The 27,050-nt window shown below is 42.5% G+C and overlaps 1 protein-coding gene across 1 annotated transcript in view; it reads right to left on the bottom strand.

Annotated features, from left to right (window-relative positions):
* MACC1 (MET transcriptional regulator MACC1) overlaps positions 1 to 25,025 on the bottom strand; it is a 56,827-nt gene extending 31,802 nt beyond the window's left edge. Inside the window, exon 1 of the mRNA XM_038390987.2 lies at positions 24,831 to 25,025. The gene's annotated coding sequence lies outside the window, so the exon portion shown is untranslated. The remainder of the gene's footprint in view (positions 1 to 24,830) is intronic.
* Between the last annotated feature and the right edge of the window lie 2,025 nt (positions 25,026 to 27,050).

Below are 27,050 nucleotides of genomic sequence, written 5' to 3'. Positions count from 1 at the left end.
AAGAATGAATGGACACAAATCAGACGTCAAGAATTATAACATTCAAAAACCAGTTGGAGAACACTTCAATCTCTCTGGTCACTCGATCACAGACCTAAGAGTGGCTATCCTTCAACAAAAAAGCTTCAAAAACAGACTCCAACAAGAGACTGCTGAATTGGAATTAATTTGCAAACTGGATACAATTAACTTAGGCTTGAATAGAGACTGGGAATGGATGAGTCATTACACAAAGTAAAACTATTTCCCCATGGTATTTCTCCCCCCCACCCCACCTCCCACTGTTCCTCTGATATTCTTGTTAACTGCTGGAATTAGCCTACCTTGCTTGTCACCATGAAAGGTTTTCCTCCTTTCCCCCCCTGCTGCTGGTGATGGCTTATCTTAAGTGATCACTCTCCTTACAGTGTGTATGATAAACCCATTGTTTCATGTTCTCTGTGTGTGTATATAAATCTCTCCTCTGTTTTTTCCACCAAATGCATCCGATGAAGTGAGCTGTAGCTCACGAAAGCTTATGCTCTAATAAATTTGTTAGTCTCTAAGGTGCCACAAGTACTCCTTTTCTTTTTGTGTGGGGAGAGTGGGAGTGCACTCCAGTGGGAAGGGCTGGGGTGGCTGTCCCAGCAGAAGGACAGCAGAGGACTGTCCAACTGCCAGGAGTGGCAAAAGACATCAGAGTACGGCATGTGGGGCACTGAGGGAACTAGATGTCCTAGGATTTTAAGGACAACATGCACAGCGGGTGATAAATGGACAATGCTTTGGGGACATTGTGGAATGTTTGTAATAAACCAGACCAGGAGAGGTATTACTGAGGCAGGAGAACCTGGCATAGAGTTACTGGGAACTCCGAAGGAGGGAAGCTGAGGCAGTCACACCTGTTGTGCCACATCCTGCCACAGGTAGGTGTTCTGGGTGGGCCACTCTGACGCCCCCGTTATAGTCAATGGACATATCCTGACCTAATACCAGTATAAGTGAGACAAGATTCAGGCACCCCCTCTTCTTTACACTGGTTGCAATAGGTCTGCTCCTTCTCCAATGCCATCTGAGTGATCAGTATTAGCAATCTGCCATAGCTGGCCAAAGTAACCAGATAAACTTTACCCAGATGAAGGAGGCAAGCAAGATATGCATTAAAGAGCTAATCCCACCCCTCTTCTGCAGTCAGGGGATTCTGCTGTCTGGGGAGCCAGTGTGTGTGCACATGGGCTTATTAAGGTTTTGAGAGCCAGGGGAAGGCAAAAGGAGTATGAAGTACCTGCAGTGCCCCAAGGACTAGAGAGGAGAGCTATAAGATGTAGTGTTTCCTGGGTGCTGGAGGTTGCAGGGTAGACTGGGGTATCTTGCTACACCTTTAAAAGGAACAGCAAATGCAGTCCTGGTGATATTTACCATGAGGTGGGGGAGCTAGAAATATGAAGGGGAATCTCAGTTTTCAGTTAAATCAGCATAAGTTCTATCCCTTTTCCTTCTGGAGAGATGCCTGGAGATGTAAACACAGTGCTATAGTTGGAAAAAAAAAAAAATAGCAGCGGGGCTCCACAGCAGCAATAGGAAGCTGGGGGAAAACTAACAATCCCCTCTTCCCCCCCACACCCACACCCACAGATACACCACATACCCTAGAGACTCGTTTTACATAGAAAGTCTGTATTGCTAAGGATCGCCTTACTAACCCTCTCCAAATCCTCAAGCTGGTTCTGTGTAGTGGGATGATGGTGACGGACGTGAGCCAGTTGGTTAAGGCAGTGGCAAGAATCGTTCTCCGGGCCTATCTCAAAATAATAAAGCCAGCTCTGCTTCGGGGGCTGAGGGACTACAGGCTGCCCCCCCATTCAGGAGCAAGAGTGACAGCTAAGCAGCTCTTCTTCCCCCACATCTGCACAGACAAGATGTGTTGTGTTTACTTTCTGCTGTGGCTACGAGAAAGTGGGAGCCTTGCATGTCTGGGTGTTTGGCTATGAAACTGCATGTAACATATTAATTGAAAGGTTTCAGAGTGGCAGCCGTGTTAGTCTGTATCAGTAAAAAGAATGAGGAGTACTTGTGGTACCTTAGAGACTAAATAAACGTGTTAGTCTCTAAGGTGCCACAAGTACACTTTAATTGAAAGTGATGCTAGGGGAGATATTGGCACTGCCTTGACTCAATTTACACTTCATTTCATGATGTAACATACTATGGTAAAATACAGATTGCTTCATCACAAGCTCAGAGCATCATTTTTGTTTTTAACCAGCAGTTACCACAAACTGCAGGTGACAATCTGTTCCCAAACTGATGTCTGCAGAGGCAATGAAGCATTGCTGACATTCAGGTTTGCCTGTCATCTGAACAGCAGCCCCACTTTCAGATTCCCCTGCCTTATCTGAAATCAAAACTACAAGACACATTTGGGGCCTGACTCACCTCCATTTTATCTTGTCAACCACTGACGTATCTCCATTGACTTCAATGGATCTATTCCTGATTTACACTGCTGCTATGTGATGAGAATCAGGCTCTTAGTCTATAAAAGGAGTTAGATCTGCTTGTCTGTTGTTAGGTCCATTATATCTATTTGAGATTAGGGCACTGGCTACATTAACATAAGAATCATCTGAAATAACTGAACTGCCTGACTACATTTGATATGAATACTCAGTGGGATTAAGAAAGGATGGGGTCGGAGGGAGTTAAACTAGTCTGAGGTGTGCCAAAAACTCTGTTCTAGACTTGGGGACTATTGACAGTGTTAAATATCTCTCTCAAATCATGAACAAGTGCTTTATAACATGGGAGTCTTAGCTTTCCAAAGTTATAAAGCATTTATTTCTAGACCTGAGAGGCTGTTGAAATACTGAACCTTAAACTCACAATTCTCAATACCCTCATGCTTTTTTAAACTTTTTTCCCCTCTCTCCTCCACCAGAATTTCAACGGGAGTTTAATGTCTTCTATATCAAGAATTGCTCATACCAGAAATCTTAAACATAGAGCTTGGAATCCCAGCTTTCAGAAGACATAAAATGTTAATCTCCAACTCTAGCAGTTAATGAGAGCTGCATTGCCTGATTGCCTTCTATGATGAGATAACTGGCTCTGTGGATATGGGGAAAGCTGTGGATGTGATATCCACTTTAGCAAAGCGTTTGATACAGTCTCCCACAGCATTCTTTCTAGCACTTAAAAAAAATATGGATTGGATGAATGGACCTAAAGGTGGATAGAAAGCTGCTAGATTGTCAGGCTTGATGGTAGTGATCAACGGCTTGGTGTCTAGTTGGCAGCCGGTAAAGCAGAGTGCCCCAGGGGTCAGTCCTAGGGCCGGTTTTGTTCAACTTCTCTATCAATGATCTGGATGATGGGATTAATTGCACCCTCAGCAAGTTCACAGATGACACTAAACTGCAGGGAGAGATAGATATGATGGAGGGTAGAGAAAGGATCCAGAGTGACCTAGACAAAATGGAGGATTGGGCCAAAATAAATCTGATGAGGTTCAACAAGGACAAGTGCAGAGTCCTGCACTTAGGAAAGAAGAATCCCATGCACCTCTACAGGCTGGGGACTGACTGGCTAAGTGGCAGTTCTGAAGAAAAAGGACCTGGGGATTACAGTGGATGAGAAGCTGGATATAAGTCAGAAGCGTGCCCTCATTAACAGGCTGTATTAATAGGAGCACTGCCAGCAGATCGAGGGAAGTGATTATTCCCCTCTATTCGGCACTGGTGCGGCCACACCTGGAGTATTGCGTCTAGTTTTGGTCCCCCCGCTACAGAATGTATGTGGACAAACTGGAAAGAGTCCAACGGAGGGCAACAAAAATGATTGAGGGCTGGGGCACATGACTTATGAGGAGAGGCTGAGGGAACTGTGGTTATTTAGTCTGCAGAAGAGAAAAGTGAGGGGGCATTTGATAACAGTCTTCAACTACCTGAAGGGGGGTTCAAAACAGGATGGAGTTCAGCTGTTCTTAGTAATGGCAGATGACAGAACAAAAAACAATGGTCTCAAGTTGCAGTTGGGGAGGTCTAGGTTGGATATTAGGAAACACTATTTCACTAGGAGGGTGGTGAAGCACTGGACTGGGTTACCTAGGGAGGAGGTGGAATCTCCATCCTTAGAGGTTTTTAAGGCCCGGCTTGGGGGAGGGATAGCTTAGTGGTTTGAGTATTGGCCTGCTAAACTCAGGGTTGTGAGTTCAATCCTTGAGGGGGCCGTTTAGGGATCTGGGGCAAAAATTGGGGATTGGTCCTGCTTTGAGCAGGGGGTTGGACTAGATGATCTCCTGAGGTCCCTTCCAACCCTGATATTCTATGATTCTATCATTCTAAGACAAAGTCTTGGCTGGGATGATTTAGTTGGTGTTGGTCCTGCTTTGTGCAGAGGATTGGACTAGATGGCCTCCTGAGGTCTCTTCCAACCCTAATATTCTATGATTCTATTAAAATCTTGCCAGAATTGAAGTGCAAACTAAAAGCCATCTTCTAATCTGAATGCTGTGATTTCAAAGTCCAATATACTATGACCTGCCAATGCTAGAAACACTTTGGACAATAGAAAAGCTTCCAGAGGTGAAAGAGTGTATAGATTTATCAATGTGCATTAATTTTTATTGTACAATATCTGTGCCCCAAAATGTTCGAACAACATAAAATACTTTAAATTTATAATTTTGTTAGCTCCAGGGCTTATTCACTAAGGGGCGAGATTGTCAATATCTTACACGGTGAGTAACTATTCATGAGCACTTCTTGAATAAGGGCTTCACAAGCTAACACAAAATAAGCAGCACAGAAAAATACAAGAAACTTCACAGACAGTGCAACGTTTAGGAGTATTAGCATATTTATGTATGCAAATTGGTCTAAAAGTCTATAGTACAGAAATAAAAATCAGTATTAAACATTTCAGCCTTAGTTGTGATTACTTAGCTCTGAGTTGACAGACGTGTCAAACTCCAATTACAAGTTTAAGAGCCAAATAAATGAAGAGCAAGACACATCACCACAAATCAGACAGATGCACAGTGGCTAATTGTTGTAAATTCCATACATCCTAAAACAAAAGCCTGGGGAGATGATGCACAGTGGAAGTATGCTGACATCATGGATCTGACAATAGTATCACATACAGTCTGTTTATAATGCTAGTAAAAACTGCAAATGGAACAAACCAGTTCCTAAAGATTCCCTTTGGGATCTCCTTAAAATAGCCATATGATGCCTTCATTATTCACGACTAGACTAGTATGAAGACTGTAAAAACAGACACTCAGAAGGAAAAAGACTCCTTTCAAAACTAAGAGCTATATTGAGCACTCTATAAGGAGTTTTCTGTCATAATGCACTGAGACAGTCCTGTGATATAAGCATGTTATTGGTCATCAGCAGGGTGGTGAGGAGAGACCGTGCAGGAATGAATGCTGAGTGTGGGAGCCTGAGGAGAGAGAAACAAACTGGGCTGGAGTAGAGGGAGCAGGAGGGAACGGGGCTGACAACCCACTGGATAGAATACATCATGTGTAGCAAGCAATGGGAGATAAGCATTTCACTGTAGATACAAAGTGAAACATAAAGTGACAAACATTTAATGGTGCAGAGAACTATTTGTATTGGCACATGGTGTGTACTGAGCAGGAACTGAAATGTGGAGGTTGGGGTGAGATAACCCATGCAAGTGATTGGTGAGAGAACCTGAGAGATAGCCAGGGAAAATGGTTCTCTACTGTATGAGGGCAAAAGACACATTGGTAGGTGATATACTTTTAGCCCTAACAGTAAGGTATCACCTGACTCATAAGAGACTTGAATTGGGAGCTTGCAGGGATTCCAAAAGTCTTGCCATAGTAACAGCTGAGGGAAGAAAAAAAAAATGCATTAAAGGAAGAGAGAATATTCCCAAAGTAAAAAATTCATGAAATTCTAGAGAACACAGAAAGAGGTGGTTTGTTCAGCACATGGTGTTTTGCAAGATGTTCTGCTTCTACAAATCTTTGAATCCTTTTAAATTAAATTGTGAGTTCTTCAGAATTATTGCTACCAAAGACAACATGTCCTGCCACGGTTAAAATACTGGTGATAAAGGAAAAAATAGCTGCCCCTATCACTGACTCCGCACCTAAAACTACGCAGGTTTCAGAATATCAGCCATGTTAGTCTGTATTCGCAAAAAAGAAAAGGAGTACTTGTGGCACCTTAGAGATGCTCAAATAAATTTGTTAGTCTCTAAGGTGCCACAAGTACTCCTTTTCTTTTTTTAAAACTATGCAGAGTATGTTCACTTGAGTGGCACCATAGTGTGTTTGAGAGTCACAGTCAATATCTTAAAAATCCGCATTCTAGAACAGCAAGACACTAAAATCCTACCTTTTATTCAAACTTAACTCTGCTTGGCCTTTTTTCAAAAGCAGATTGCGTTACAGCAACACTTTCCTGTAGTAGCTCTTTTCAGCACATTACACAGTGTATCAGCATGTTGCTCTCTCTCACCACCACTCTAAAAGATCTGTGACTTTTTTGATAGGGAGAAGGTCTGGGCATGTGCAGAGACAGGACAAGCAACCAAAGATGACAGAGATGAGGCTAACTCACTTCAGTCATCACCTGGTAGTGAATGAAGATCAAACCTCCTTGATAAGCTTCTAATTACTTCTGGGAATGACAGTGCTGATAGGCAGGCCCAGGCATTAGGTCTATCCACTGAGATGCAAATGTAATGGCTTCAGACTGGTTTTATATATGTTGTGTATTGATTTCTCTTAATGCTTAACTTCTATTACATATGGAAGAGAATAAATTCAGAGTACTCTACTGGTCTTGGAAGTCAACATACTTCTTCAGCAACTATGGGACTGCTTGACAGCAGAGCTCTATCTTCAGACAAATCAAGCACGGGTCCAAACTAAACATTGGTTGCAATAATGTGTCACTTCTATTGTTCTAGGCTAGAGATACCAGGGAACACAGTAACTCACATGGAATCTAGCTAACCACTGTGCACATACTGTAAGATTTTAATTTATTAACCCTTTCACTACTTAAAACTAAATCATAACGCTATATCTAACACCATCGACATAACATCACACAAAACTGTTCAGTGAGAGAGGTGAAGACTATATCGTCTACTTCCCCAGCCAGGTGAACAGGACAAAGTTTAGGCTTTAGCTATTAGAGAGATACTGACTCTTTACCTTTCTTCTCCATTTTGAGCAGAGAAAGAGGTGACTTTGAATCTGAGGGTATAGTGATTTGAATTCCACATTTCCCCATCCCATCAATCCTACACACCACCTACAGCCACTGCTCCCTACCACCACATCCAACTATGAAGGAGAAGCACATTAGCTTCATGTTCCTACATTAACTATTTCACAGATGGCTATTTGAAGTTGAGGTTTAATTCTGAAACCTTCTGATGGTAATGTATTGCCTCGTTGCGAATAATGGGGCAAGTCACACTTCTGTCAGAGCTAGCATTTTAGGCTTTCTGCGGGTTCAGGCAAATACCTCTGCATCAGTTCCACTGCTTAACATTTAGAAGAATGTCTTCCTAAACGTAGGGGCTAGAGACTTAATTTATGTAAAATGAAAGCTTAGATTCTGGAACACACCTGTGCAGCAACCTAAAAAAGTATGGTTAATTGTCAACATTGCTTGGGGGGGGGGAGGAGCTTGGATAAAACGTTGAGGTGCACTTTTTTCTCAACCAGGTAAAAAAATAACCTACATTGACAGTCACATTGCATAGTGGTATGATTGAAGAACTGTATCCCTGCTATTTAGAGCCAATTAACAGACAAATTAAAGTGGCTGGAATAGTTGTGTTTTCTTTTTTAATTAGCAGAATAGCAAACACCACAAGTTTATCACTGACTCTCCCAGAATGCCATTTGCTGATCATCACCAAAACATCCTGAAATCGTTGAAAATAGACACGAACCAAGATGTGACTCTCCTTGGCTTTTATGTGAGCCTTCCTCATAAGTTTCATAGGAGGCATAACAAGCCTCACTGTTCTTTAGATGGGTAGATTAGTCATCTTCTCTTGGTGAGAATTGCCTCCCTTCCCCATAACCAAACTAAGCAAACTCCACTCACCGAGATCCCATTCCCACAAAGAAAGCTAGCCTTCGGATTCGGGGAAAGCTCAGTGGTGTGATTCTGTGGCTCACCCCCTCACATTTAAGACTCATTTTATGTAAGAAGGGGTGCTGTGATGCTGTGGTGACGTGCTGTAGACGAATGTAAAGATTCAGACCTCTGCCACCTAGCGCAAGAGAAGTGGAATCCTGGTGCTTGTCCTAAGGTCCCTGAACATGGGGAAAAAAGTATCCACTGGATAATTCTCCAAACAAGCTGGAGGAATGGAGGCTGCGAGAATCTCAGCCAATGGAAGGTTTTGTGTGAATTCTAGTCAATGTTAGCATTTGTGTGGAAGTGTTAACTGCTTGGCACAGTACCTCTGTGAGGCAGGTAAGTATTGTTCCCATTTTAAAGATGGGGAAACATATGTAGAAAGGTTAAATAAATAGACTAAAGCCACAAATGGAGTCAGGATTAGAGTGCAGGAGTCCCTTCCTATATTACTCACTTAGTCCACTAGACCACACTGATTCTCACACCTGTAAGCTGTACCCTGAGGCCATGTTAGCTGTTCTGGAGAGAGGCTAGTCCTTCCCAACTGTGAATTGATCCGCACTCTTCCCAAAAAGAGACTCATGCTGGTGCCATAGGCTAGCCCTGGATGGGTCTCAGTGCGGCCCCATAAATAAACTGTGGTCTTAAGAGAAAAAACAGTGACACAATATCAACAGTAGCAACTGACGTCCTCAAGGCTGACTTGTCAAAGAAAAAAGCTAGAGGATTTTTTTTAAAACTGAAAGATGAGATTATTCTTTATATTTATAGGTCCCCAAAATCAAGAGGGAAGCTCTGTCAATGGGCTTCCTGTCTCCCAAAGGCTGGATTTTGGCAGGAGAAACTATACAATTCCCTACCACTCATCAATTCATCTGGTGTGATTTACAAAAGCCCCACAGGGTAAGACGATAACATTTTCCAAACAAAGACAAACCTGGGTTGAGCAGTAAGCTCAACAGAGGATTGACATTTATGCACTCCACTGAGCTGCATGGTCATAAACATAATTACCTTTGTAATTTAACTGCTCATATCGGACAAAAAAAAATCTTGACTATTTCAACATTAAAACATTCCTGCCAGCCTAGTGATGCATGACTAGCAATCATCTTAAAGAATTAAACTTCCCATGTGTCATTGCCGGAACAGCACCTGGAGTGGCAGACAAGGTGACACGGAATTCACTTCTATACACAGGGCACTGCTTCAGTCACTCACTGCCCATTTCAGGCAATTTTAAATTTAAAACACTAAAGATAATGCAATTTAGTGCACTTTTAGAGTGAGGTTTTAACCCTTGCATTACTACGATTTGTACACATCTTTATTAAAGTTGGATGCATTGCACACTTGTGCAGCATGCCTTGCTACCATACAGTTGTCACAGCCAAGGGTTGGGCCTAAATTGCAATAGTTTTCACAATGGGACATAGCCTTGAGCTTTCCACGATGGCGGATACCAGACATTCCACAGAACTGACATGTCAGCTGTCAAGTAGAGAGATGGTAGCCTGATGTAGAAAGATATTGCAGCTATGCACACCTGACACACAGACATATAATGCAGTGTAAATCCTGGAGCAAATCCACCTCTGGTGTAACGCCATGTGGTTAGGAATGCGATAGGTTTCCAACCATGCATTTTCACCTGATTGTGCACTGGTGGCGTCTCAGGCTTGCTAAAGGGAGGGACAGGACAGGCAGTCAGGGTAATTGGCATGGGTGGGCTGCTCTTTCGGTTTGATTGCTCAGGAAAGAACAGCAGGACTCACATATAGGTATCTGAATTCCTGTGTCCCATGTGCCTCTGTACCAGATGAGGAAAATTTCCCAGGAAGAAAGGACCAGTGAACTCTGGGGATGCGTAGTGCCCTGTACCTCAGTCTGATGTTGGTCTTCTACGCAAATGCAGAGTAGAGTCAGTGGCTGGGACAGAAGGATTAGATCTGGCAGGTGTTTACCATCCTGATTTTACAGAGGTGATTCTTTTATCTTTTCTTTAATTAAAATTGTTCTTTTAAGAAAAAAAACAAAAAAAAAAAAAGCTCTGAGGCTGTGTCAGTCAAACTCCCAGGAGGCTGTCACTGAACAAACAAGCCAAGACGAAATCACAGTTGAATGTGGGGAAGAAGAAAAATGTGCCCCAGGCAAAATCTCTTCTGGAAAAATCTGATGGACTGTGGGGAGGGCACATTTGTGGAAAGGAAGAACATCCAACATGCCATCACATGTCATCAGTCAAAAAATCATCTGCAACAGGAGTGTAGTCCCCTTAAATATGGGAGTGGAATTCAAGCTTTTGGCCTATAGAATCCTCTGGCCCTCACCTGTTCTCAGTTTAAAGAGGTGATGCCCCTAATTGTAGAAGAAAACAATGTGACATGTGTCACTCTAATAGTATACTGACTACTTGATGTACACAGGGGAGAAGTCACAGTGCAGATTACTATATTTGACTGACAGTGATAGTATTTTCAAAGAAAGAATGATGCCTGTTTGTGTATATTGATCTGGTTCAGCTGAAGACCTTGTTTAATAGTGCTTTTATCACTGATATTTTGGAAGTGCAGACTCTGAACCCAGTATCAAAATGAGAACTCTTATCCCCGTGACACCTTTGGGGATAAAACTGTACAAAGCAAGCATTTTGCTTATTCCCCTGAATGACAATTATAAGGATGCTTGGTTTTGGCTTTTCTCTGATAATGAGACTTGGCTTCCTTTGGAAGATCTGCCTACATGTTGTTAATAAAAGGACTGATTGGTTATCCATTTGTTTTCCTCCTAGAAAAATTAAACCTCACCAGTGAAAAGTTATTAATTTTTGACACACTTTGCAGTTGGGGAGGACGGAAATTAAAAAATGGAATTTTTAGTGTCAAAGCTAGGTGAGGAGGGAAAGCAAATGCAACTATCCATGTTATTTTTCTATAAACCAAAACCAGAACCGTCATTACGTAGCAGTGTTTTCTTCATGGAGCAATTATACAAGCTTTCGACAAGCGAAGATCTGCTTCTGTCTGTCATACAGGATTCATGTTAAACTGTCAATTTCTCTCTTAATGAAAAAAGAAAAGGAGTACTTGTGGCACCTTAGAGACTAACAAATTTATTAGAGCATAAGCTTTCGTGAGCTACAGCTCACTTCATCGGCACGAAAGCTTATGCTCTAATAAATTTGTTAGTCTCTAAGGTGCCACAAGTACTCCTTTTCTTTTTGCGAATACAGACTAACACGGCTGCTACTCTGAAAACTCTCTTAATGAAGAGCACGTGAAATCTCTGAATCCTGCTTTTAACTACTTACTACCAGAAGCACTGCTCACAACTTTGGTCTGTTCCTACTAAATTAAGGCGACGACTGGCTCTCTGCTTCTCATTAAAACACTGCTTTTTAGCGCTCATTCACAGGAATAGAAATTACATTAGATCAGATCAGCGAGCTACCCAGTTACAGTGTTCTCTCTCTCATCACAGCCAGTACCGAATATTTCAGAGGAAAGGCAAAAAATCCTACTGTGCCAATTAGGGACATACTTGCCTGAATGGGAAGTTTCTCCTTAAGCCTGACTTTTAGTGGTAGTTTTATATCCTGAGATACGAAGGCTCATAGCCCTTATTATATTTTAAAAATATCCTCCCTGATCTAATTGTGGATGTTCTCATTCTCCAGTCCTGTTTTGAATCTTACTAAGACCTTGGCCTCGCTCTAGCTGGTATCTAGCAGCAAGAAATTCCATGGGGGTAAATTGTTTTGGTTTTCCAAAAATATATAGTACATTTTTTAGTGTTGTTGCCTTCTCATTTCATTGACTGACCTCTTATTCTAGCATGATGGAGAGGGAATTGGCATCAACTGACTTATCTTCTGTATACCATTTGTCATTCTGTACAGCTCTTCATGTCCCATCTTATCTAATTTTATGCAGCAGTTATGAAGGGGCTACAATGGGGGAGCATTAAATGGGGGCAGCAGTGGAAGGATATTCCTGGCACTATGTCCCCAATTTTCCACTTCCCTCATATCCCTGTGCTCTACCAACCCTCATTCCCGCCCCCCCCAACATATTCCTGAACTGCAATGTACTCATGAAGTGGGGGAGTTATCTGTGCCCTCCAGTGAAACCATTTAGCACTGAGCCCCAGTGACACCCCTTCCTCTGGATGCTGTTTCACATCAAAGCTAGCAGTGCTGGTATGACAAGCCTCCTGTGGTTCATATGATGAGGTGGTCGGGGAAGCCGTCTGCCTTCCCCCTCTTCAAGCCCTTGTTATGCCTGTGATTGGCCCACTCTACTCACCTTTCTGAGTGCCCCCACCCCCACCCCATGCAGAGATCACTCTATTCCTAACAACCCTGGCCCCACACATGCTCCTACACATCCCGACTGATGTCCTAACCCCGTTCTTTCCCTTTTTCCCTGATGCCAAATCTTCCTCTCTGGGCTCTCTGTTGAGCCCCTCTAGTGAGTTCAGGAGGCCATGGGAGAACAGAAGTAGCTGACAGAGCAGCAGTTGTTCAGCTGTGACATCTTCTGGCAACCACTGCATGCAGCAGCAGATCCTTGCCCAAGCAAGAAAGCTCCACCTCCTTCCCAGCTTCTTTCTGTGTCACCAACCTGGGAGGAAGTTCTGGTTCTCTTTTTCCCCAACCAAGTTGTGTGCAGCCAGCTTTGGAGAAGTAAGGAGAGTCCTTGTAACCCCCTTTCTTTCTTCCTTTTTTCACACACAGTGAAAGTAAGAGAGCAAGTATGTACTGCAGGGGAGGCAATACTGTGAGGGAGGAAGCAGAGGGAACCAGTGAAGTGGTAGAATGAGAGGGATTGCACTCATGCATTTCACCCACACAGTAAAAAAAATAATAATAATAGAAGGAATATTATGACGGCAGCAAAATAGCCTCCTTTTGTGTATAAAATGAGTCAGTTAAATTGGGATGAAGTGAGTTCCCAATGAATCATCTGGCTGACCAGCGCCACACTCCTAAAACTAACATGGTGCATAGTAAAGTGACTTCACTGGACAGGAGTTTGAGAAGTTTGGGGTGAGCCAAAAATGTTAGCAAGCTCACCCCAAAATGCTGTGTGAATTAGCATTTCAAATAACAGGAGGTCAGACCTGATGATCCTTCTGGCCTTAGATACTATGAATAACCACGCAGTGAATTCTCAGGAGCCAGGTTCAACATGCTGTGGTTTATAACCCTCAATTCAAAATATGTGCCCAGTTTTCCACTTCATTCATTCTGTGTCAGACAGCTTTACTATTTTTCATCATGACTGAAATTACTGCCTCCCAAGCAGAAGATGAGGGCTGCAGATCAGTAACTCTTAAACCTAGTCACTGGATTTTTAGTATCTGTTCTCCAGCTTTTTATCAACTGTAGACAGTCCTGCACTATATCAAGACATTTGCACAGTAAATCCACCTTCACAGGTAGAGTAGGCTCCTGAAAACCAGGAACCAAAATGTTTGGGGCCTCATCCTTCAACAAGTTCGGGGCCTCTTGCAAGAAGTAGGCATTGAAGGTGCTCAGCATCTTGCAGGTTAGGTCTGTGAAGAGGATGCAGCACCTTGGCTGGACTAGTTTATTGTTACACCATAAAAGTACCAGTGTAGCACAGCCTGAACAATCCCAAAACACTCTGCTGGTAGGTAACCCAGCTCAGACACAAACAGCTCTAGGGTGAAATGCAGCAGCTACTTAAGGTCAGTATAATGGTTAATCCCCACCAAAATAACAATGTTGGGAAGAGCTGGTTGGGAACTCAAAATTTCTGTTCGGTGGGAGATTCCAACAGTTGTGGGGGGGGGTAGCAATTGTTCCCAGTCAGAATGAAAAGCTAAAATTTTGAAATATCCCAAGAAACAAACCTTTTGAACATTTTTTTATTTGGAACCATTGAAATGTTTCATTTCAGTTTGTTTAAACTTTTATATTAATTATATTAAATATAATATATACAAATAATAAAATTAATATTTTGATATAAAATTAATCTAGACATCAGAACAAAACAGTAGTTTTCAACCAAAAACTGTCCCACTGAAAAGGTTTCCAAGCAACTTTAGTGTCAGGAGTCTTCTGTTGTATCCCTGACTTTGCCACAGACTATGTGTGTGTAAAAAGGTTGGCTGCCTCTCACATACACTCCCTCTGATGGCCAGTGGAGGTTCTGCAGCACCCTGCCTCAGTTTCCTCTCTTGATTTATTTAAAAAAAAAAAAGAGCACACAAAAAGCTTTCACAACTCCAATAACAGCCCTTCTTGGGGTCTGAATTTATTAAAACAAAGTTCCAAAACAAAGAGAGAATCTTCCATATACAGACATAAACTGGGCACAATCACTCCTTCCTAAGGTACTGTCTCCTCCTGCTCTCTGAGCGGCTAGAGAAGATGCAAGGCCTGCTCTGCCTTCTTCCCAAAAAGAAAACAAAAAACTTTCAGCTGCATCTTCCCCAGCCACAATTCCCTTTCTCGGGGAACCTCTGCAGGAGACTCTTCCAGCAGCTTCATTCAGCAGTTCCACCCTTTTTGCCTATCTACCAGCATCTGCTTTTTAGCCCCCTCAGAGGCCTGGTTTAGTCACATGACTTGCTTCATTCTCTCCAGTCCACCTGGGGAGGCAAATCAGCTGTATCACAGGTGAGCCGATTTATCTCCCTTGGAAGGGCCAGACACTCTGTAACAGTTCATTATCATGGACAAGTCACTTAAAATGGGCATGTCTTTACTACCTTGCAGGGGAGCTATGAAGCTAAACTGATGGATATTTGTAAATCATAAGATCCTCCAGTGGATGGAGGACAGAAGAGCTATTACTATATAACAGCACACACAAACATTACACAACTTTTTAAGATGAGCAGTGAAGAAGAATACTGTCAAAATGACAGGTTTCAGAGTAGCAGCCGTGTTAGTCTGTATTCACAAAAAGAAAAGGAGTACTTGTGGCACCTTAGAGACTAACAAATTTATTAGAGCATAAGCTTTCGTGAGCTACAGCTCACTTCAGCTCACTGTCAAAATGAAATCTCAGCCAGAATGTAGTTACTCTACCTGAAGGCTAGGCAGGACTCTTACTCTGGAAGAATCATGGATTTTCCTAGGAGGTCTCTCATCCAAGTATTGACCAGGCCTGACGTTGCTTAAAGTGGTAAAGCTATTAAGATCACATATCTATAGGCCATCTAGATGCTTCAATACAGTGAAAGAAACTTAGCCCTACCCATAAAAGGTTGAGTATGTAATATTCTGAGTTATAACTTGATTTAATATTTTATGTCACCATGTTATAACTAGGCCACTGGCTTCAGAAGCATGGAGCATAAGTAAGCAAGGCATCAGTGACACCATGTAAAAATATCTTTGTCCTTATTTAATGCAAACACACAAGCCAACTAATAATGCTTTCAGCTAATCTAGACTAGACATATGTTTGCAAAGCTATTTTACATTACAGTTATTCCTATTTATACACATAGTATCTTGCCAAAAAGATTAACTGTTGAATTTATTTTAACATGAAAATGCAGAACTAGATACATGCGGTCAGATTCTGTTCTGTCACAGTGGTGCAAATTCACATGAACTCCATTGACGTTAGTGGAGACTCACCAGTGGTAAATGAGAGCAGAACTTGTCTCTGTTTCTTTCAGTAATCAGTACACTGAATCAACACTGTCCATGCACACAGATTACCTTTTTATCTCAATGGTATTCAGAGATCAGTACCAAATCTCTAAGGCTTAATTTCTACCCTATGCCTGAATTACCTGCACAGGGGGAAAGTGAGAGTTTTCATGGATTCTAAGGCCAGAAGGCACTGTTATGATCATCTAGTCTGACCTCCTGTAGAACACAGGCCACAGAACTTCCCCAAAATAATTCCTAGAGCAGATCTTCCAGAAAAAAAAATCCAATCTTGATTTTAAAATTGTCAGCGATGGATACACCACGACCCTTCATAAATTGTTCCAGTAGTTAATTACTCTGGACTGTTAAAAATGTACACTGTATTTCCAGTCTGAATTTTTCTAGATTCAAATTCCAGCCATTGGATCATGTTATACTTTTCTCTACTAGAATGAAGAGGCCGTTATTAACTACTTGTTCCCCATCTTGATACTTATAGACTGTAATAAAGTTACCCCTGAACCTTCTCTTTGTTAAACCTAATAGACTGAGATATTTGAGTCTATCACTACAAGGCATATTTTCTAATCCTTTGATCACTCTTGTGACTCTTCCCTGAACTCTCTCCATTTTATCCACATCCCTTAACACTCCTATGCCTGGAGACGACTGAAGGACAGTAGGGGGCACAGAGGCAAAAGTTGCTGCAGTGCCCCAACCAGTAGGGGGTGTGTTGGGGTAGCTATTTTACTACAGCCCCTAAACTGAGAAGAATGGTGCTGAGTACTAGAACAAGTCATTTTGGGCCAGATTTTTAAAGACCACTCAGGAAATCTGTGGCTGAGCTAAGAATTGAGAGCAGCTCTCTTGAGTCCAGTCCAGTACTTTAACCCCAAGAACAACATTCCTACCAGGATCAGGTCCTCACTGAGACCTGTACAAAGACATACAAAAGGTACATCTACACAGCACTGAGCTACTAATAGTTAATTGTGTGGGGTACATTCAGCTGATCTTGATTGATGTTTCCTGTCTAGAGAGAAAGGAAAGACACTATTCCACATCTTCTCCCAACCCTTCGCCCCCAAGTCCTACCAATGTGCTGTGGAAGAACATTTCTTTTCATCCATGCAGTTTGCAGACTCACTGAGGCCAGGACTGTGTCTTAGGGTGTAGCTACATGGCAACTGAGAGATGTAATTCCCAGCTCTGGGAGAGGTACATGCTCCAACTCTGCTTGAGCTAGCTTGCTAATAAGAGCACTGTGCCCATGGCAGGGTGGGTGGCATCTTGGACTAGCCGTAACCACTACAATCCTGCCTCATAACCAGGATACATACTCAGATGACTAGCTTAAGCCACCACCTTCACTGCCATGGGCACAATGCTACATTTAACATGCTAACTTGAGCAAAGCTAGCATGTACATTTACCAGAGCAGGCAATTACCTGCAGGCTAAACTTAAGTCTATTGCTTCAGTTGGAAACTCAAAACGACATTGCTTTAAAATAAAACCAGCCTTTTGCTACATCAACAAGCCCCCTGCCTTAGCACAGGCTTTGCCAAAAAATAAATACAAGCAAACACACATGCACTTGACTAATGGATCAATGAAAAAGCTACTTCAAGTGGTTATCACTGGGAAACTTATTTTTTAAAATTACTTTTTTTTAAACCTGGAAGTGCCTTTCAAATTCTAATGATTCATGTCTAGGTGAGCTGTTACATATTACATCCCATGGAGAATATAATCCAGCATATTTGTACTACCACTCAATGCTGCTAATCAATGAAAACTAGTCTTTTTAAAAAAAATCAGACTATTTTCAGTGCTAGTTAGCAAACAAAATCCAATTTGTAAAGCACTTTGAGCACTACTGATTTAAAAATAAAAGAAGATGGACAATTTTTAAAAGCAAACTTACAATTGTGTTGCTTTGTATCATACATATCTATGGTATGACACCTAAATTCTGCAGTGACCAGCACTCTGTAAGAAGGTAGCCAGTGCTACTTGAATAAAGCAGGATTCAATAGATACAATACATGCTTGAAAACATAACAGAAGCTTGGGGAAGGGATTTGGAGTGACAAATCAATCAAGATGTTGGATCTGTGTATTTATGCATTTGCTTGAATACATAATTCAGCTTAAACCTGCTGATCGCTTGTTTGTTTCAGGCAAAATGCAGCATACAGAAAAGAAACTTGTACTAAAGAGAATTTCTTGCGACTTGTAAACAGTATATTTGATAACTGGGTATAGAACTTCCCTATCAAAGAGGATGGTTCAGCCTTAAATTTGTTGTCATTCTGTGGGTCTTCTTTGCTTTGTAGTTATGTGTTACTATTGATTCATGTGTAAAATTCCCTTTGAAATAAACGATAGATTTTAAGGTGTGGCCAGTGGAATCTAAATCTGATTCAAAAATTTACTCTTTAAGAAAACAGTGCCTCCCATTGGCATGCAAACTGAATGCTGAGTTTAGCGTTCGCTACTACCCTGTCTCAATCACAGGGCCTGTGGCTTCATTGGGAATGGTAGATAGTCACTACATAGAGGGGATCTCCAGGGAGTAGATTTACAGAGGAAATTCCTTATCCCCTCCCAAGTAGCCAGGCTCTTCTGCCTGAATTTAGCTAGCAGCAATACCAGAGCTCATTTAAAGGTGCAGGGAACCCTCAACTGCCCCCCCCCCCAAAAAAAAACCTGGACAAAAGCATAATTGTCCTACTATAGGAGGCCAGGTGATATTTTTTAAAATAGATTAAAATCTGAGCTTGTTTCCTATTACATGGCTGTAAAGCTCTTCTATTAGAGTAACTGTGTGAGTGGACTGGACAGCTTGGGAAATTGGAAATAAGGTTTTCACATCTGTCTGGCTGCCTTGACTTCAGTTTCAATACGATGGCTGTTTGAGACCGCTAACTCATTTCTAACAGGTCACCAGTCCAGGTGAGGAGTCGACATTAAAAAAAGCAGACTCAATAATCTCAGTAGGGAGGAGGAGGATTGACTGAGCACAGAGACTAAACCCTGTTCTCCTTCAGATCACTGAACTTTCACCCCTGGATGATGTAGGGCAGCTTGCGCCATCTGAACTGCACCAGTTCTGTGAATAAAATAGAGGAATCTAGACTCTAAGCCTTGTCCAACAACTGCCTTTAGGGAAATACTATTAAATTGGGACTAATGGATCCTGGGGTATAGGTGCACATATTGTGATGAGTTCATCCACCCTGCTCCTCTCTTATGCTCAGATGTTTGGTGTTGGAGGAGATCATGTTAAAAAAAAAGTGCTCCTTAACAAATTTTTCTCTAAATTATTAGTCCATGGGTGAAACTGCTTCCCCTTAATTATATAATCTTGTGGAGGCTTCAGTGCTGCTGATGCTGGAATGTTTATATAAATTTATTGCCCTTGAAAAATATCCAAAGGTTTGGTATTGTGAGAGTCAGGGGGCTGTCACGAGGACATAGAGCTTGTCATTGATAGATTGAAGAGTTGATTCTAGCCCATATCAATAGTGACCCAAAATATTAATAATATAGTAATGCTAATAATTTGCATGTGTATATAGTGCTTTTCCAAGTGTTAAATGATCAAGCTGTTGTGGCAGCTGTTCTGAGGTCTATGAAATCAGTTGGTTGCCTCAATGCAGTTCCTCGTGGACAGGCACTGTTGCTTACAGTGTGAGCTAAAAGATAGTAGACAAATGTAACTAAAAATGATCCCTTATTCAGAGTTTGAGGCAAACCAAGGCAGCGTAGAAAATGTATCTTTGTAAGTACTTATTAGACTCCTATCACTGAAGTGCCTGAATCCCTCACAAACATTAATGAATTTGCCCTCGTCTTCCCTTTCAGGCAGGAAAGTATTATATGCTCATGTACTCCCCGGGACTGAGGCATGCAGAGATTAAATACCTTTCCCAGAGTCACCAGGAAATTTGTGGCAGAGCCAGGAATTGAGCCAAAATCTCCGGAGTCCATCTCCATTTTACCTGCTTTCAGGATAAAATGGGGATGATAGCATTTCCCTGCCTCACAGTGCTGTTGTGAGGATAAATACATTAAAGCTTGTGAGGTGTTTGGATATCTCAGTAGCGAGGGGCACATAAGAACTTTAAAAAAAAAAAGTTCCTTATTTTAAAAACTGTAAAATGAAACTGAAGCACACACAAGTGAAGCAATAGGTCACTGTAAAATGGATATTAAGAAGGCAAGAGGGATTCTCAATTACGGATAGGCAAAACTCCATTTTTTAAGTACAACAGTCTTTCAGCACCTTTTAGACCACCAGAGAGTAGGGAACAATCAGTGAAGATATGGAGGCTACAGAGAACGTGAATTATTTATTTTCATCTATCTTCACTATACAGAATGGCTGAGAAATTCTCCTGTGGTACATGGGGTAGTTAAACAGTGGTGTAACTACAATGGTGCAAGTAGTGCAGTCATGCCAGAGACCACAAGGTTATCGGGGTCCTATCAGAGGGGCTGCCAGGAAGAGTGGGGCTCACTGGTCCCCCAGGGTAGGGGGGAGGCTGGGAATGGAGGCCCCCTCCAACCAGGGCAGCCCTGGGCATGAGTTGCCAGCAAAGATGCACAGAGAACGCCTGGAGGGTGATCACAGCAATGGGGGATGAGCAGGGGTGGGGGGCACCCATAGAGATGGAGTACAAGGTAAAAGTATCAGCTGCTTTGTATGAGGAGAGGGAGGGTTGGCAGGGGACTAAATCAGAGCTGGGTGACTGTGGGGGTTGGAGCAGAACTGGGTAGAGTTGGGGATTTGGATCGGAGGTGTTGAGGGCGGGGGAAGGGAGTTGGAGTGGAGCTTTGTGGGAGTTTGCTCCATAGCTGGGGGAATAGGGATGGAAGGGAGAGATTGGAGCAGAGCGGGAGGAGACTGATGGGGAACGGGGGGAGGGCTTGTGGGGGCCTGAAACAGTGCTGACAGGGGTGGATCAGGGCAGTAATGGAGCAGGAGGGGACTTAAAAGAGCCTCAGGGAGGTGAATAGATTGCGGCTGGGGGAGATGAAGGCTGGACAGAACAGGACTAGAGAGGAGTTGAGGGAGAGTTGGGGCAGCTGGAGCAGAACTAAAGAGGACTAAGTCGGGAGCTGGTGGATGGGAGGGCTGGATTGGGACTATGATGTAGCTAGGCTTGACCTGGGGATTCAGGAGGAGCAGGGAGGGGGTTTGATTGGGGGCTAGAGAGGAGCTAGGCAGAAGCTAGGGGGTTGGCAGTTGGATTGGAGCTATGTGGAAGGTAGAGGGTGGTAGATTTTGGAATCAGGAAGAGGGCCCTTAACCTGTTCTGGGCCTTGTTTATGCCTCTGAAGTTAAAGCTGCCCTAAATGGGGTAGCTAACAATGTCTCAGGCTTATTATTGGGGAATCTTAGGGTATGTCTACACTGCAGTTAACCCTGGGACCCTGCAAGGTGGGAGGGTCCTAGAGCTCAGGCTGCAGCCTGAGCCTGAATGCCTACACCACAATTAAACAGCCCCACAACCTGAGCATGAGGCAGCTGGCATGGGCCCACTGTGGATGTCTAATTGCAGTGTAGACATACCCTTAGGCTAGCATAGAGCCAGAACAGTCAATTATGTCCTCCATCCCAATATATAGGGTAGGAAAGGCTAAGGCTGACTATGCTATGCCAAAGGCTGCTCCCACTTGTGCCAGGGGCTGATCCAAAGCTCAGTTCCTCCTAGAATCTAGGATGTGAGAGGTGGTGGACCTGTTCCAGTTCACCTGAGAATTCAGCCCTTGTGTTTTAAGAGGATCCTATAGTGGAGTGATATTTTGGGGAAACTTCTGATATTTAATGATTCTGGGCCTTGTTTTATCTTAAGAAATTCTATTGACAGTAGAATGCCCCAGCACCTGGGCTTGTTACTCAATGTATCTACATCTATTCAGAATGTACATATACTTTTAAACTCTGGAAGAGAAGGAGAAAAGTGAGATGGTCATATTTAATGATGACCCAAATTATTTAGGTTAATTAAAGCTCAAAAAGAGGTGAGTAATTCAGAAGGGCCCAACACAACTAGGTAACTGAGCAACACAGAAGATTAAATTCACAGCAGATAAGTGCTTAGAAAGGCACTTTTGAAAGCAACAAAATTAAATTACTGATACACACTGATGGATTCTGAATGAACTGTAACATCTCAGGAAAAGTCAAAATGTCATTATGAGCAATTTAATGAGGGTATTTGCTCAATGTGTAAGTGAATAAGATGTTAGGCTGTATTAGAAAATGGACAAAAATAATAAGGAAAACATTATAGAGCCATTATAGACAAATTGATGTATAGCCCTATTTCACTGTAGAGTTCAGTTTCTGGGAAGGACATTTCAGAAAACACAGAGCAAAAGCAGAAAACATACAGAAACATATAAGAAAAAGGATGAGAGTGGAGGGAGGAGGTTTCCATATCAGAAGATATTTTAAAGCTGTGGTTCCCAAACTAGGGGTGCCACTTGTTCAGGGAAAGCCCCTGGCGGGCCGAGCTGGTTTGTTTACCTGCCGCGTCCGCAAGTTCGGCCGATCGCAGCTCTCACTGGCCTCAGTTCGCCGTTCTCAGCCAATGGAGGCTGCGGGAAGTGATGCAGCCTGAGAGATGTGCTGGCCGCCCTTCCTGCAGCCCCCATTGGCCTGGAGCGGCAAACCACAGCCAGTGGGAGCCGCGATCGGCCGCACTTGCAGATGCAGCAGGTAAACAAACCGGCCCAGCCCGCCAGGGGCTTTCCCTAAACAAGCGGCACCCATAGTTTGGGAACCACTGTTTTAAAGAGACATTGAACACAGTTCTTCATGACTAAGGCTACAATTTTGTCATGGATGTTTTTAATAAAAGTCAGAGACAGATCATGGGCAATAAACAAAAATTAACAGAAGCCATGACCTGTCCCTGACTTTTACTAAAAACATCCATGACAAAATGGGAAGGAAGGAGGGTCCAGCACCCTGCCCCACAGCACGTAAGGGCAGGGAGCTGCAGCCCCCCTGCTCCTGCCCAGTGGCTGTGAGGGACACCTGACCACAGGGACACCTGATTTCTGGCTGCTCTGCAGGGCTGAGAGCTCAGGGTCTCCCGCTGCAGCTGGGATCTGCAGGGTCTCCCACTGGGGGCAGCTAGGGAGCTCCAGGAGGTCTCCCCAGCCCTGCAGGGTGGGAGCTGCCAAGCTGGGAGAGGGTATCCCCCCCCTACCCTGCAGGGCTGGGAGATGCAGGGGGTCCGTGACTTCCGTGACCTCTGTGACGTACTCATAGCCTTAGTCATGACAGTAAGAGCTCCATGCATCTCAAGGAAGATATACTGTCAGAGTTGAGGGGGAGTTTTCTCCCTCATCCCTCTGTGTTTTCCATTATGGGCAATAGCTTGAATTCTTACTGGTGCTCCACAAGAGCTGTGCTGATGAAAAATTCTCTGGAGAGCTGCTAACTAGATGGACTGTCTGGCAGCTCAGGACTGATCAAGCATCTTTTCAGTCAGTGACATCCATTTTTGTTACTGGGTGAGCTCATGTTTCCCCACCCTGTGGGCCCTTGAAGTTCAAGAGTGGAGATTTGACCACAGAGATCAAGGCAAGAATTTATACCTGGATAAGCCAATGTAGTCCTTCGGGGAATTTGAACTACTATTTGGTGTGGAAAAAGGACTGAGAGGAGTTCTGACAGAGAATTATACAGAAGTGTGAATGGCAGAGAAAAATGTCAGTCAAATGCTCCCATTTAGTTTTCCATTAATAAAAGGACAATAGAACATTAAACTTTAAAAGACAACACATTTAAGTAGATAATAGGATTTTGAATCCAATATATAATTAGCCTGGTTAACACAGTGCCACAGGATATTATTGTGGTAAATAACCACAATGCCAGTGCCAGTCCATTTTTTAATGTTGCTCAGGTAAATAATAGTTTAGACCCTAAAGCAAAATGATTACCAGCTCTTAAAATCCCATTAACTCCCCCAATGCTTCCCCCATGGTGTAGTGCTGTGCAAGTAGATAGAACATGAGAGTTTTACACCTTCTACAGAAGTATCTGGCATTGGCTGTTGTAAAGGACAAACTATCTTCCTAAAAACCACTAAAGATAGGGTATTTAGTTCTAGAAATATTTGGGAGGCCAAGTGCATATTGCTGTTCAATATTTCATAATAACAGCTGGTAAAAAAATCAAAATTTTCATATTTTATTTAGTATTTTCACCAACATTCAAACTTTGTTATTAATTTTTGATAGGCTCTATAGTTGTTCAAAAATGTTTTATGGAAAAATTGATTCCCCCCACCCATTTTTTAATTGAAATCAGAAACTTTGACCAGCTCTACTCATAATGTTTTAGTTATGCAAATATCCCTTCATTTTCTGTCAGTGGTTTCCTTCTTTACTCTTGAGGATATTTAGCTTTTAGATTTTTTCGTTTCCTTAATGTTCATATCTATACATTTTCTTTACTGCAGTCCTTTTGGCCTCTGAGATTTTTTTTGTTTGTTTCTAATCAGTATGATTCTGGGATTCTTCAAACTTTATTGACTCGGGTTTGTAACTAGGGATTCTCAAATGTGAGGGGGGGGTGCAAAATGGTTACATGGGGGTTGCAAGCTGTCAACTCTGTGGGGTTGACAGCTCCAAGCCCCTATTAAATTAAATCCCCCCCTCCGTTTTTAATTTATATGGGGGGGGTCACACTTACAGCCTTGCTGTGTGAGGGGTCACCAATACAAAAAGTTTGAAAACCACTTCTAATCCAAAGCCTGTTAAAGCCAACATGAGTCTTTCAATTGACTCCAACAGACTTTGGCTATGACCATTAGAAGACTAACAACTGAGTAATGACTTGACTCCATCGGATTCATGAAGGCAAAACAGCCTCCTATAACACATTGGTTTATAAAATTGTACCATCTTCCCCCAATATTTTCATGCACCTTTCTAGGTTCTCAGTATCTTCCCACCCTAATATCCAAGCACCTCACAGCATTTAAAATAGAAATAACAATAACAAAGTTAATTTTAAAAAAGCAAAACACTTACAGTTATGGAAGCAAGCAGCAACTGCTTTCATTCAGGTCCAAATTATGACATTGTTTGGGAGGTTTGCAATGTATAAAGCATGCCTATTTCCGTGCTGGCTTTGAAGAATGTCACTACAACAGGGTTAGGTTAGCTGCACCACACACACCTTGGATCTCAGGGCTTGTGAGCAGTGCCCTCTGGGACTTGCAGTCCTTCTGCTGCTTAGCACCACCTGTTTAAACAGATATGGGGAAAGCAGAAACTACATTACCCATAATTGCTTTCAGTTTATTTTTGATTATACCTGAAACCAGAAGAGCAGGTCTGGTTGCTGGAGTCTCACCTTAGGGAGGGAGAGAAAGAAGCAAGTGGGAAAGGGAAAGTAATGTATGCTCAGTTTGTGCATTTGGAAGACGTTCTGTCTATTTTTTTTTACTCTCCTGTGCCATGCTGAAGGTATATAGAGCTCTCTGGAAGGGGTAGATAAGGGGAGTGTTGGGATAAAGCGCTATTGTTGAATTTTAAAACAATTAGCTTCAAATAATACAATATCCAAACTAGCACAAACCTGCTAACAGCTTCTGCGTCTATCTGTGCGAGATACACTCTCAGCTACTGAATGACCTCAACTAAGGGTGGTTCCAAAACCTTTAGTCATCAACTGAGGCGGAAATACAGAAATATATTCCAGGAAAGAGAATGGAGCCTTTCTGACCCCATGTTCCTTGACAAAACAGATGTAAAGATTCCAAGAGTAAAATTTCATACAACATCGCAACAAATTAATATATGGAGACTTTATTAGATGTGGAGATGAGTAAAATGTTTCAGTTGAAACTCTTTTTGGTAAAAGATGCACATTTGGCAGCACTGCAACATTTAACACATTCATGTGATTTTGCCACATTATTTGTCACAAAAAACAAAAATTCTGAAAAAGTCAGAATGAAATGTTTTGATTTGCAATGACTTTTCATTTCAAAATTTCCTTAAGCCTTATAGTTTAAAAAAAAAAATTAATGTAAGAAAAGCTTGAAACCAAAACACATTTTGTTTAATCAGAAACCATCTGTTTGATTTGCCAAAAATCTCTAAAACAAATTCTTTGTTAGGTTTTCCCAAAATTAATTTAAATGTTTTAATTGATACAAACTGAAAAATCAGTTCTTCGCACCCTCTGGTTGGAAGAACTTGGGGTGATGGTGTTCAGAAGAAGACATTGTGCCACTGAAAGTCAGAGCAGTCACACGCTTGAGTGGTTTTCTTTCATTAGTCCTCACTTCACACCCAGCTCTCACCTGTGGCTCCAAGTAGCTGCTAGCATGCAGCAGTGGCCACACTCCAAGGGTGTGCTTTGGCAAACCAGGCAGAGGATAACTTTTAGTCCAACAGATGGAAAAGCACTGCAGCCATGTTATGTGTCATACACAAAGTTTGGCAAGGCACAAAGATGTCTATGGCTATCCGTTGCACCTAATGATGTTTCCTGTCATTGCGACCTTTTCTGTCACTGGTTTTTGACTTCAGCAACTGAGAGAGTGAGATTGCCTCTGTGTGCAATGGTATTCTAACTTAAAACTTTATGTACAGGCATTCATGTATCAACCCGTGTTGCTGCAAAGCCATCGTTGGATACAACACACAACCATACAGTTGGAAGAATGTACCTACCATATTTCAGTGCACTCAGGTCCAAATCCTGCACCTGGCCAGAGCCCAAGTAAATAGTCTTTGAACAGGGGTTCTTGGCATGAATCAGAGAGGAGGTAAATCTCCCATCCTGATTTTTTATTTGTGTTCCAGCAGCACCTAGTGCAATCACAGCCTCATGTACTAGGCACAGCAGTCCCTGCCACCAAGTTCTAAAATATAAATAGACACGACACAAAGGGGGTGAGAGAGAGAGGAAGCATTCTGACTGTTTCACAGATGGGGAATGGAGACACAAAAGGATACTTTCTCACCAACGTCACACAGGAACGCTCGACAGAACCAGAAATTGAACCCAGATCTGTGTCCCAGTCCACTGTCTTAACCATAAAACCATTCTTCCTCTAATGAGTCTGCTACAGCAGTTGAGGAGAGGGATTTAGCTATTGAAACTGCATCTAGATCCCATGACCATGCTGCCTCCCACAAGTTCCCCTCCACCCGTCTGTGATAGGTGCACAGTGCACAGTTTGCACTAGTGTCCTGCCCCTCCCCGCTCAGCAGAGCTGCACCAATTCCACTGCATTC

Source organism: Dermochelys coriacea, chromosome 2 (assembly GCF_009764565.3).
Source record: "Dermochelys coriacea isolate rDerCor1 chromosome 2, rDerCor1.pri.v4, whole genome shotgun sequence".
Classification (NCBI taxonomy): Eukaryota; Metazoa; Chordata; order Testudines; family Dermochelyidae; genus Dermochelys; species Dermochelys coriacea.
Note: the sequence above shows the minus strand (reverse complement) of the source record. Positions and strands in the feature narration are given on the sequence as shown.